The sequence below is a fragment of the Caretta caretta genome, chromosome 2 (assembly GCF_965140235.1).
Source record: "Caretta caretta isolate rCarCar2 chromosome 2, rCarCar1.hap1, whole genome shotgun sequence".
Lineage (NCBI taxonomy): Eukaryota > Metazoa > Chordata > Testudines > Cheloniidae > Caretta > Caretta caretta.
The window spans coordinates 129,714,927-129,729,395 of record NC_134207.1 but is presented as its reverse complement, the minus strand read 5'-3'; positions in this window follow the sequence as shown (position 1 = coordinate 129,729,395).

The following is a 14,469-nucleotide window of genomic DNA, read 5'->3' as shown; positions in this document are numbered from 1 at the left end:
ATATATATATAATTGGTGATGAAGTTGTACAGGAATGGAGAGGATGGGACTATAAGTTTTCAGATGACACAGGAATTGGTAGAGTTGTAAATAATGAAAACAGGTCAGTTTCACAGAGTGTTGTGTTTCAACTGCAATAATAATAATAAGGAAAGCTGTCAGATAACTGGCTCAATTGGAAAGTATCAAAGAATATTTGTCAAAAAATATACACAGCACAAGACTGTCAGAAAGGTTACACATACCAAACCAATCTGGGCAGTAGCTAACAGCACTGGACTCTTCCAGCTAGTCCCCAGAATCACATCCCTTTATATACTATGCGTGCAGAAAAGAGACAAAGAAAATGGCCTCTTGACCCATGGAACAATTTTTGTGTTATCTGGTTTACATAACTGATGAGTATGTTGAAATCTTCATTGTTTAAAGTTTCTGGTTCTTCCATTACATCCATCACCATGATATCTGAGCACTTTGGGAGACTTTGTTCAAAACATAGCAAAGAGGGGCTCTATAAAGAGGCATTAAGATTACAAAAACAATTGAATGAGTTTTTTAATGCGCTTGATCAATTATGGCCTGGTGATACTACTGTTGCAATTTCAGTGGAAATCTGGCTTGATTCAATTCACAACAAAGAAATTGAATTATATAAAGAGAAAACTGAAAAAAATGATTCAGAGAAGCTTTGCAACCTATCCATTTTCTAGTGAACATGACTCATTCCAAATGAAGAGATAAGAGGTTAAATCAAGAGCAAGGTGGTTAAGATTAATGCAATATATTTCTCTATTCTTCCTGTCTTTTTAACATTCAGAATTAGATTTCTACCCCAAATCAGTTTGCAAAGGAACTTGTACCACAGTTTGCTGCATTAAAATGGATGGTGAGAAACAGTGTAAGTTAAGTCACAGAAGACTGGACAGTTGAATTCAGAGTTTTGTCAGTTTTTAAAAGACCTACATTCCAGTCTAGTCACCTCAGCCATCAGTTATATTTTAGAACATTTAGATTGGCATGGTCAGAATTTCATAATAAACTAGATACTGGAAAAAGCAGTTAAACTGGTTAGAATAGCTTATCATTTGTTTACATCTCAGGCCTGGTCTACACCGGTGAATAACGTAGCTGAAGTTGACATACTTAGATCTACTTGCCACGGTGTCTTCACTGTGGTAGGTCAACTGCTGACGCTCCCCGTCGACTCTGCCTATGCTTCTCGCTCAGGTGGACTACTGGAGTTGACGGGAGAGAGCTCGGTGGTCAATTGATGACACAATAAATCAACCCCCGCTGGATCGATCACTCTGGAGGTAAGTGTAGACATGCCCAAAGGATAGGTACAGAAGAATAGTAAGCCTAACTAGTTAGTAGACTGGCGAGTTGATTATTTTGTTCTTTTGTTTTACTTTCAACATTACAAGCATTCATTCTGGAGAATATCTTTTTATGTTTGAGGTATGAACAAGCTTACAAAATGAATTGTGTAGTTTTCTGTTTCTTAAAACTTTCATTATTTTTTCCAGTGGAATGTTTTTTTCACAAAAAGAGTGAGACATGATCTTGGGGAGAATCACAATGATCCACTGAGCCTCAGTCTTGTGGATTACATGATGCAATCAAAATCCTCCAGAATATTTTTGTATATTTTTGTACAGTCCTCTAGCTCATGTTTGTACATATGTACATTTGTGTAAAATAATCTTACAATATCTGTATATTGTAATATCTCCTATTTCTCCTAGTAGATCTATATTTTTAATGGCAGGAGAGGTGGGAGTCATTCTAGTGACCACTAGTAATATTTTTTTAAAAAGTTAAGTACACACACAAGAAAAAAACCTGGAGCTGCATAGAATTCACAGCATCGCTGAGTGGCTGATACAGAAGAATTTTTTTTTTAATCTAAAAAGCAGAAAGTCTATCATCCTAGTGTTAGTGGGTTTAGATTGAGATAAAACCCCAATCCTCTCACTTTACTTTATTTGACCTTAAAGCTATTATTCCCCCATTAGAGAACATAGGCCTCACATTTCGTTGATGTGTTCTGACTCCGTTGCACATTACCGATGTACTGACCTTGTTTTGCTTACATCCCAAAGGTGTTGCTGAGTGGCTGAGATATTACCAGTATTTGCTAAATGATACTTCCACTTTATACTTCAGGATGAACAACTATTAGTCAAACTTCTAGCGACCACTTACTGTCATTATTTTTGAATTTTATTACTCAACATCACACATTTTTCAGTAGATGTGGTATTTTTTTTCTAAAAAAGTGGACTGCATGTCAGTATACTTGCTTAATGCTCTAGCAAGTACCTCAATTTCTCTCCATTTTCAAAGCACTTGGAAGTCATTTGCATGTCATACTTTGACATTAGAATGAAATCTTGTAGGTTTTAAAATCATTTGGCAAACCTTCAAGACATTTCTCCTTTAATATTAGAAGTTGTTTGGAATGTTGAGGGCTGATTTCAATCAATTTCACTGGCTAATTTTCAGGGTATTAATTCTGTAAATGCCCTCTACATACCGATTGTAAGTGCATCACCCAGAAGGAAAAAATAAATCTATATGCTTGTTTCTCATTAATTTTCAGTTTAAATTAGCAGTAGATGCCTTGTCACAGGGTATTATGTGTCTCAGGCAAACAGCTTCTGCAAGCCAGTTATTAATCCCCAAGGAACTATCTGGTCCTTGATCATTATTGCTTAATTAAAAGAGAAATATTTTATCTATTATTTTTCCTACTGAATTATTCTCTTTTAAATCTGTGAACCATCTTATTTTTTTATAATATATCTTTGAAATTTGTATCAAGAACTCTGGATGTCAAAATGACCATGCTTGCTACGAGCACATTAATGGCTGCTTGAACCACTTCATACTTTCACTTTTTATGAAAGATAAATCAAACACTGAGGTACATTTGTTTTTGATTTTCAATTAATGAAAGTGAACATTTAAATTTAAAAGTTTGTAGAGCCCTTGCAAAACTGAGGGGAGAAAGGTTTACACTGAACTGTAAAGGATGGGGGAAAGAGACTGAAATATTGTTTCCAACATACACTTAAAATCATATCCTAGTAACTAAGAATTTTTAAAAAGTTTCCAGTATGACAACATTTTAGTCTCAGCCCACAGCAGAACAGCGAGCATCAGATAAAGCAAATACAGTGCACAATGGATTGGACAGATTCATATATTGTAGGTTTTCTAGTCACCTATTCAATATGAATATGTACAGAATGAGAATGTAAAAACATATTACAGAATTGGAAAAAAAAGTATAGCCATATGCAGTATCCTATATATTAGGGAAAAAGAACATACAATTCTGTAATATTTGCTTATAGCAATCAAGGATTTATTGGAGTGCTGTGAATGACAACTCCGGCAAACACAGGCAGGATTTAACTTCCTTCTAGTGTCCCCTACTCCCCTGAACCAATACAACAACATAATATCAAAACAAGACAATAACTTATCACTAAGATAAATATACAGCACCTTCTATAGGTGGAGGTGTTGTCTGTACTGATTATAAAAAAATACGTCTTAAATGAACACAGTCTTAAACCCATCCTGATTGTTTGTTAGGAGTTAGCAGAGCTACAGCCCACCAATAAAGCCTAATCACTATCTGTAGTGTAGCTACTGTAGTTTAGGGTGCAGTGATACCTTGGAGTGGCTGAAGCTGTTACAGTGCTTACCAGGACTCTCTCCAGCATTTAGCTTTCAGCATGTAGCGGGGGGAGAAAGTGCAGAGCTGTGATTCCAAACCAATACTGGACTAATGTGGCTTCTCCAGTCTCAGCAAGAGGGGGCTCTAAACTGGAGGGGGTGGGACACTTGGATGAGAGAGATGTGGTGTAAGTTTTTAAAGATCAAGTAAGTTAGATGGTAGGAGGAAAAGTTCTGAGCCTGATCGGGGGCTGGAAAGTGGGGGATCAGGAGTGGGAGAGGATTTGAGCTAGGGCAAAGGGTTTCTGAACTTTGGGTATGAAAAATGTATGGACAGAGGGGAGGTTTCTCATCCTGGGGTGCTTTTTTGAGATAAGGAAGGTTGAGGGTTCTAGTAGTTTTATGAGGAAGCAGAGTGTCTCTCTTGCGGTGTATATTTTTGTAATGGCAAGCCATTTAGTAAGGGTATTGTTCTGAGAACCCAAACTCTATAAATCTGCATGCTCAAATGTCTTGGGTCCATCTCAGTTCTACTTTTAAAAGTTTAACAATTTATGCAATAGATGGATGCCCACTGAGAGTATCTTTATTCACTATGTTCTGAACTCCGTAGTGTAGACCCTGCTGACTCAGAATGTAGTCCTAAAGTCTTTAATCAAGCAAAATTTTCTGTGAAATTAGTAGCAGATATAGCTTAGTAAGTATTGCAGCACTAGACCCTGAATCAGCAGGAACTGAAGGAACTAGAGTTCTGTGAATACAGACAACAGACCAGGACGATAGTATCATTGATTTTTAGTCTCTGTCTGACCAAGGCTTGCTCACCATCCTCATTTGGTGTAACATAGTCACTTGTTATGACAGAGCCAAGACAAGTTGATTACATTGCTTTAGTTCTTTACAGAAGGAAGAAAATGTAATTAAGAATTCTGTACAGTCCTCAGTATTTGAGCTATATTTACAACAACACATCTTAAAAGAAGCTGATGCTTTTTCCCCCTAAACATTCCCACTTTTTTTTTTCATAGCTGCTAATAAATAGAAAGGACATTAGAGAAATTATAGTAGAATCATAGAAATGTGAGGCTGGAAGGGACCTCAAGACGTCATCTAGTCCAGTGGTTCTCAAAGCCGGTCCACCTCTTGTTCAGGGAAAGCCCCTGGCGGGCTTGGCCTGTTTGTTTACCTGCCACATCCTCAAGTTTGGCTGATTGCAGCTCCCATTGGCCGTGGTTTGCCGCTCCAGGCCAATGGGGGCTGCGGGAAGCGTGGCCAGCACATCCCTCGGTAAACTGCCTTTTTGAACCTTCGTCACTTAAAGTCCCATGTTGAATTTACTGGGGACAGACACAACTGCAAAATTTTAGTTAATGGAGTTGAGTAAAATAGCATATATTCAGAAGATTCATTCACTTTGTGAATTCCCTAGAAATAAATAAATATGCGAGCCACAAGTTAATTCTAGAATGAACTTTTGAGCCAGCCTTCGCAAAATAATCTTTGACAATGCACCCAAAGACACTGAACAGTTGTAGTATGATATTGCGTAGTGTAGTAGAACAGTAATCCTACCAACCATTGCTCATTATTGCTATAGTGCATCTATTCAGCTTTGATTACTTAAGATACATTCCAGACCCTCTTCATCCATTATTCACAATATTAACCATTTCTTGATTGATAAGTAGAATAAGTTTATTCTATCTAGGTTTTATATGTCCGCAGGAATGCTTGGGATAGCTGGAGATGCTTTTCAAAATGGGGATAATGTTTCACTATCAGTTCCATTAAGTCTCTGACACGTTCATATTGATTTAATCATTAGACTCATGATGACCTCTAAAAAGTCAATTCCCCTCTTGAGCAAAGGAGGATTATTTCAATGAGAAATATGAGGTTTTTTTCTTTTAATGATAAATCTGATTTTTTCCCCAGTATTTTTGGTTTTGATCACCATGGAAATGATTTATGCCATAGTTACTATGCATGTTCATGTTGGATACGTGGACTATTGGCGTTAGGCAGCTAAATATAAATGCCAGTGTATCAGGAATGGAAAATCTAGATTTCTTTCTGTTTTCTTCTTCTTATCTGAAACATTGAGTGCTTGCACAAGTGACTAATGAACGGACACTAGCAACTGTGCTAAAAAAGTTTGTTTTCTATTTGCTCAAACAATTTTAACTCTGATTGAGAGCATTTTGCAGCACTGTTTCTGTCACCATAATTTCCAAGGAGCAAGCGATCAGGTGAATTAAGAAATAAACAGAACGTTTACTTAAAGCTTAAACTAACCACTTCTGCAGCCCAGGAAAGTTCAGTAATACAATCACTGCTTTTTGTTACTCTTCTGTAAAATCATGCTTGTAGTCACTGCTATAGATATTGATGGAGGACATTTTTACCTTCTCTTTTCACATGTACATAATGGTCTGAAACTTAATTATTAATTTGTATTGCAGCTGAGATTGAGGACCCATAAAACTGGGTACTGTGCATAGTACGAGACAGTCCCTGCTCTGATGACCTTAGAGCTTAAATAGAGAAGACAAATGGAAGGTGTGAGAGAGAAAGTATTACTAGCCTCATTGTACCGATGGAGAACTGAGGCACAGAGATTAAGAAGACATGCCCAAGGTCACACATAAAATCTATGACAGAGTTGAAAATTGAAACCAAATTTTAAAAGACGAAGCTTCCTTGTTAACTTTCACCTTTTAGGCTTTCACACTCTGCCTGCAGGTAAGCAAAATCTCTTTAGAAGTTTTTGTTGAATGGGCAGTGGGGAATCACTGTTCCCATTGTGTAAAATAAAACAAATACCCCATCAATATTTTCTTTTACCAGGATTACAGCAAATATGATTTGGGCTTGAAAATTGGCATGAATATTGTCTTCAATTTAAGGCAGTACAGATAAATACCTTCCCTTAGTTTGGAGACAAAAGTCTGTTTTACTAAAGACACGACCATTTGAAAATTACATACTGAACCACGATAATAAAATAGTCTCTGAAATCTGCAAATGTGAAAATAAACAAAGATGCACATGCTGTGTATGATGCTAGTACAGGGGCAAATTTTGTATATGGGTTCTCAAGGTCTGAAAATCAAGGCAAAGAACATGATTCCACTATGCTAGAAGAAAGTCTGTGCAGAGGGAAGCACAAGGAGTTCCACAGACTCTGTGTAGCACAGCTTATTGCTTCCCTTATTCCTGACCATCCGGTGACTTGTTTTGTGGACCTGCAATAATCATATGCCCCAGCCTGCTGGCGATATTAAAAAAGGGAATATTATCAAACCACACTTGGAATGATTAGAATCTCCTTCCTTAGAAGTTTTTAAGGTCAGGCTTGACAAAGCCCTGGCTAGGATGATTTAATTGGGGATTGGTCCTGCTTTGAGCAGGGGGTTGGACTAGATGACCTCCTGAGGTCCCTTCCAACCCTGATATTCTATGATTCTATGATTAGCCAAGAGAGAAAAGTTATCTTTCGGTCATGCCCAAGGTGAGGTATGAACATAATTTTCAGCTTGAGTTATGAACATAATTTTTTCCCAAAGATCAAGGGCTGCAGCTGATGTTTAGAACAAGCTCTTTGCCCTGTTCCACTACTTTGTACCACCCAGGAGTCCCCAGTCAGCATAGCCCTCTACTACACCCTCTTCCCCACAGTCTTCTCATGAGCGTGTGGAGGGCTGTGTACTCAAAGAAGTTACAAAGCCCCCATCACTATAGTATCCAAGTTCCTCACGAGTATTTAAAAATAGAACTAACCTTAACAACCCTTCTCTTCATTTCAAGCCTATAGGAAAAATGCTTGATTAGGGTTTAGTTTTGTGTTGATGGGCATGTGAAAAATGTACTGAGGAGAAGCTAACCTGAAGAGATGAGTCTTGCATTTTATTCTGAATGCCGTGTGTGTGTGGTCCTTATTTCTCAGGGTTCCATCCTAGCCATTCAAATATTTTGCTAATATCTATTTGTCCAGGAGCTTGGCCCTTATCTAGTACTCTGTGCTTTGTCCACTGCCTACAGACGGATGATAGTTGGAGATTTTACTGTTCAGAACCTGATTTCTATACATCTCTTTCCCTCTTTGGAAACCTGTAGATCATGGAGAAATAGGGGAAAAAAAGCTTTAAAATCCATGTGTCAAAGACCCGTTGATAGACATACTAGTATTTCACTATTAGATATACGAATCCTAGGAATGTTGGCTTTGACATATGTCCTGATACTTGTCTCATTGTAAATGAAATACTGTCATAATATGGAGCTATTTTACTAGTTCCAAAAAGATCAGATGGCATGTGTGTATGTGTATATAGCCCTGAACTGGTGTCGGTGGGTATGCAGTGCTGCTGCAGTAGTTTATAACAAATTAGAATTAGTCCCTTCCTTACAACATCTAGCTCTGACAACACCGGGTTTGTTTACAGCAATTGAAGAGTCTAGCACATTGGCACCCAGTTATAAAATCAGCCACCTAATTAGATGGGGATCCCTTTCTGTGTGAACTCTTCCAAAGAAGGAACTCCCCTTTTGTGTGGGTGGCTAGAATGGTTATTTTCATTTCAAGCCATTTTTTATTGCACCTGACTTGATGTCCAGGAAAGATACAAGCATATATAAAAATGGCAGCACAGAACTGCATTCAAAGCTTGTCAGTTTAACACAGAGCACTGTAGGAACAAATAATGGATTTAACTTACCTGGCAACTGGATTTGCTCTTGGTGTGTAATATTCATTGCCCATGAAGACCATCAGCAGCACTACTCATTGCTATGCCAATAAACATTTTCCTGTTAATGATACTTCTTCCCTTTGATTTGGATAGTGATGTCTTTTTCTATGGATTGTTAGAAAATGAAAAGGAAACTCTGGGTTTGCATTAGCAGAGATAAAGCTATCTGATGGCAACAAGTGTGAAGATTCTGTTTGGTTTGGGTTTTGTATGATGTTTTTGTATGAGGTTTTGTATGAGGTTTTTGTAGAGAAAATCCTGAAGTTAAAAGAACATCAGCTGCTTCTGGACAAAGTCTCCAGCTGACTGAAGAAGCACTATCTTGTTGTAGTCAAGTATTGTACGCCACCAGGCTTGGTTGATTTAGAATGGTGAAAATTCTTTGATAGTCAGAGGAGATATCTTTAGCATAGACATGATAGAAGTTTATTTCATGTAGTTTCAAATACATTAAGCTAACTATGAAAACAACTTAGCTGTGAATTTTGGTAGTCTATACATGCAGCAATTCCACTCCCTCCTCCGACATGACCCCCACAAAATCTCTATGTTATATACTTAGAGCTAGATCTTCAGCTGGTGTAAATGGACATTGTTTCCCTGAAGTCAGCAGAGGTAAACCAGTTTACATCAGTTGACACTCAAAGTAGCATGTTGGGTAAGTATTGCTTACTGTGTAGTTATACTGTAATTAGTTTTGATGGACTCAGTTTATCTGGCTTACGCAGAGTAATGCCTAGTATTATAAGATATTATACCTGTATTTAAGGTTGTAGAAAAAATATATTTTGTTTTAGAAAGAATGCACAATGATGTAATTAAAGACTATATCATACTATATATGCAGAGGAGGAAGGCATTATTAAGGTTCTGCATGCAGAATTACAGATTACCTGAACAGGATTTTTTTTAAAATTCAGGCTTGTGGTCTTTTTTATTTCTCTCTGATGTATAAAGAAATCCTTAACAGTTCAGGTTCATTTATTTACTTGTGATTTATCTTAGAAAAGTAAGGTATGTCAAGTCAATTTTTCACTTCTTTTGCTGGAAAACTTCTCTGTATTTCTAGCTCTAGTCTTAATTGAAGGGGCAGGGGTGTTGAATCTTTAATAAACACCATAGTTAAGCAACTGTTTAACTGATTATCTGTACTACCTTTCTTGGCATTCTTTTAATTTTGATTGCTTAACTAAAGAAAAGCCTTGAGGGATTAAATTAGGTTTTTTTTAGAGATTATTACATATCCTTATTAATAGTATAGGATATAAGAAGTCAAAATAGTATTGCATTATGTTTTGGCTAAATTGGAAAATATTTTGGCATAATGATTCAGGTTTTCAGAATTAAATCACACAATCACAACAGAAAATAACACTCAATCACAATCTTGGGAGGGGGACTTTGTCTAGATTTTTGACTGAGTCCCTCAGAATATGGCCTCACTTGTGCCTGTAGGTCTCCTTCCTAGTGAATCTATAGTAGTCAACCCTTATTATCTATTTCCCAGTGAATAATATTAGACCTAGGATCTAACACTCCAAACTATATAACATAACCTCCTACATTTATTACAGATTGTGCAGACTGAGTGACATTCAAGAAGCGTGCATACTTTGTTTCATTTTATGTCTACATACACCTAGAAATTGAAAGGTGGTTTTAAACCATTAACTATGTTAAGTGCTTAATTTGTAATGAAAGAGATGCCAGGGCTCAAGCAATTTTCTTTGCTTTCATAACTCATGTGGCAAGCCCAGAGGTGCCAGGGCTATGAACTGCCAAGCTCAGGGGTGCTGGGGCTCAGCCCTGACAAACTCTGGCACAAATTAAGCACTGACTGTGGTACACACATGTAGTGTGTTCTACAATCCTAGTTAAGAACAGTAGCTTGTTCAGTTTTAAAGCAACTTTGCTGCATTGTTGATTGGAACCTGTTACAAAACAAAAACACAAACTGTTCCCCTTACCGTCTTTTTAAAATGCACACACAAGCATGTACACTTCCTTACTAATTAGGTACTCAGCTTCAGGAAGTGGTCAGTTGACTAATTTGAGCCATCTCCCAAGTGAGAAAGTCTGTGGGTTACTTATCACCAGATCTTTGCTCAGCCTCAGCTTTCAGGTCAGTTATCATTCACAGCCAGAGTTGATGCTGCAAACAGAATTGGAGCAAAGGGCTAGGGTGACTAGACATCCCAATATTAGGGCTTTGTCTTAGTTACACAACTATACCGCGCCCCTCCCCCCAAATAAATGTGTCCCAAATTTTCCCACTTGGTTCACCCTAGAAAGGGAAGCCATGACTGTAGTCCTTTCCCAAAGCACTAGCAAGCAACCTGAATTGCTGGAAAATAGAAAGAGACAGTTAAGATGCTTATTCGTGATAGGTACTTAGTGTCACCAAGTGGCCAGCTCAGGACCTCAGTCATCTCTCTTTCATGGGTCTTCGGATTTCAGGAAGCAATGTCCTGAAGGAGACAGGTTGTTTTGTACTGTTTCTGCTGAGTTGTCTATCTTGGTTCCTCTCCTTGAATATGTTGGCATGGACTAAGCAGATAGTGACCCATACTTCTTCCGAAGAGTTGAAATGTCCAGCCAAAATGTGTCATTCCAATCAGGGAACAGGGCACCAGCTTTTGAGTTTGTGCAACTGAAACTGGAATTTTCCACTCTCTGTGAGCAACACATCCTGTCACACCAACTTGTCTAAAATAAGTTATGCCAAAGCTATTGTTACAACCATCTTGGGACACACCTGGAACACTGACTGCTTTGCTCTGCTTAGCACCTTACCTCCACAAGTCACTTTTCTCTGGACCGCTTTGTGGATCATTCCTTGGCCAGTGTTTCAGTTATGCCTGCTCAAGTTGCAGTTTCCCCACCAACACTCTGTTGGTTGCTGGAATGTCCAGTTTAAAATAATAATATAAAAAGTCTCTCCATAGTCTTTGATGCACTTTAAACATCCATTATACATTATACAATGCAAAGTCATTTCAAGAACTACTGTTCTCCAGCTGGCTGGAACAGTGATGTAATCTTCCATTTCTGTTCTCTTTATTTTAACAATGGTGGAACCTTGGTGTGTATGGCTGAGATGAATCTGTGCATTATTAATCAAACAGTTACGTTACTGATTATTCCACTCCGTGGTCAAGTATCCATATAAATACACTCTTTGGTTTTGGTTCCTTTTATTTACTGCCTCTGTCAGCACTTGTGCATTTCACTAACTTGATATCATGAATATGCTTCTTTGCAAATACTTCACATAAACAAAAAGAAAGCTATATCAACACAACTCTTTCTTTCCTAATAGAATTACCCATGAGATACACCTTATTGTTAAAGTTGACAAATATTTTGCCCAAAGTTGTATCACTTAAAATTGACTTCCTTTCTATACAGATTTTAATTATAGTATTATTTTACATAAAGTTCCCCATTGTACTACTGTATCTGGCACATCATACAATATCAATGTTTGATATTAATTCAATATGTTTTTAATTCATTCATTCATTCAGAGAAAAGGGGGAAATCTCTTTAGTTGTACCAGTGGTGAAAGGCTTGTGAAAAGCTGCATCATCTCTGAGTTTCCTCAGACTGTTGAAGAAATCTAGCCATTAGACTTTAAATTTTTATTCTCTTAGACTTCTGTCATACCTTTTCTAAAATATTATTGATGCCTAGGCAATTCTGAGCTATTAATAACTCATAATTTTCAGGGCCTTAGTTATTTTACTTGCATTTCAGTTTCTTGTCTTTTGATGTCATGCTTTCACACGTTTCCTAGTTGTAATAGATATTTCAGGGTAGATGAACCCTAATTTCTAATTTAAAATGCAAGCAAAATGATATATATAATAATTTTGCTTGCATTTTAAATATATATATTCAGGTCTTCTTTATACACAATGGGGACATGTGAAACATTGATTAGACCAATGAAAAAAGTCTAGTCCAGTGCCCTGTCTTTGACATTGATCAATACCAGTTATTTCAGAGGCAAGTTCAAGAAGACTATATTACACAATTACCGAATAATTTGGTCATAGGTGTAGTTTCTTTCTAACCACTATCAATGAGTAGACAGCTTTTGAAGAATGAGTTTATATCCCCTCTTTAAAAAAAAAATTACCCTATCTATTGTAATTATGAATGTTCTCATTAATCATGTAACTGTTTAATTCTTTTTTGAATCCTACTATTTTATGGCAAATGGTTTCACAGGTAAATTATAACTTGAGTATATAATATTTTTTTACCAGTTTTAAATGTGGTGCCTTTTTCACTATCTCCTTATTCTTTTATTATGGAAAAAAATAGAAGTACCTGATTTACCTTTTCTATGTCCTATGTTATTTATATCCCTCTATCATAGTCCTTCTTATTCATCTCCTCTCCCAATGAGACAGTCCCATCTTTTCACCTACAGCAATCTCCTCATGACTGATCACTCTCATCTTTTATCTCAGAACCAATTCTTTTTTTACTGTTTATAGAAAAACAAGGACATAGCCCTTTCCCCCATTGTAAGTCACCTTTAACTGTGATATTTCCTAACTTTTGAGTGCTGAACTGTGCAATCCTTATGATCTCTTAACATAGTGTTTGTATGGCATTTCCTAATCTTTTGAAGAAAAAATGGGGCAAGGAACCCTCCATCCCCTTTAAAAAGGAACTTTTCTTGGTAGCACTTCAAAGCTCTGAAGGCTTCAAACAATTTGACAGTAGCATGTGCAAATACCATAATCTGAAATGGTTTAGATATACACACACACACAGACTACACTCTCTAGTGTAGCCATTTAAGATGAATTGAAATAAAAATTCACAAGAATTCCTTTTGTAAAGTGAATGTATATTTCTTTTTATCACCCACTTTGCACTCATTCTAAAGAAAAGCTCACTTCTAGGCAGATACCACACTTAGAAGATATTCAGACCTATATATAACAGTTTCAAAAAGGTAGTGACTGAAAATAGGGGGGTTGGATGGACACTGGTTATGCAACCTTAACTATGAAACTGAGTGCCAGACCTATCATAAAACAAAATAAAAGTGGGATGCATATGAGCTGTTGCAGAATTCATAAGAATTCATTAGTCTACAGTTTCATTATATGGTGTACTGTACTTCTTTACTTTGTAAATTTCATTGGGAATTTGGGAATTTCTGCTCTTGGTTACACTAGAGTACCTCCATTAATGTTCATGGAGTAACACTGGAGGAAATCCAGAGAAACTGAGAGCAAAATTTGGGCCAATGGTAACCTTTTTTTTTAAATGTTGTATTTGTGTAGTATTCAGGCAGCCACTCTAACTGCCCAGGCACTGTTACATTATATAGTGGAGAAAAACAGCTGTATATAATACCTCTTATCTTTTCCTGTTCCAAATTGCTATGTCAAGTTATATTAATTGTACATACATAATACTACCTCATATATAAAAAAAAAATAATAAGAACAAAGTGTATAAAGTTGAAGTAAATGCTTCCCCCCTACCACACTTAAAACATTAATGGGTTTCATTTTCACACTACATCTGTCAACCTGCCACATTCAAAAGCTACATTTCCAGCGTAATTTACTGTACACCATATTGCTGGTGAAAGGTTTATTGCTTGATGAAACTAATTGCTGTGGATGATGCAATGCTTTACAGCTCTTTGTGGAATCCAGCAATTGTATATAACTATAAAATCAGTCTTTTATTATTTAATTAAATAGTGTCTTTGGCCTGATTCCTTATAGTTGATGGCATATTTGGGGGAGGAGGGGTAAACTGCTTTTTCAAACCTTCGTCACTTAAAGTTGAACTGAGACATCACAGGTAGCAAATCTTAAATATTCCAGTGATTTATAGAAAGACAATAAAACAACAGACAAGAGAATGAATTTATAAAGCTTGATTTTCTGTGCCATCTATGCTTTAGCATAAAGAACATTTTGAAACATAAATCCACTCTGCTTGTTCACTTATTTGCAAACATAAATGGCAAGAGCTGTCAAAAGTTTTTCATCAG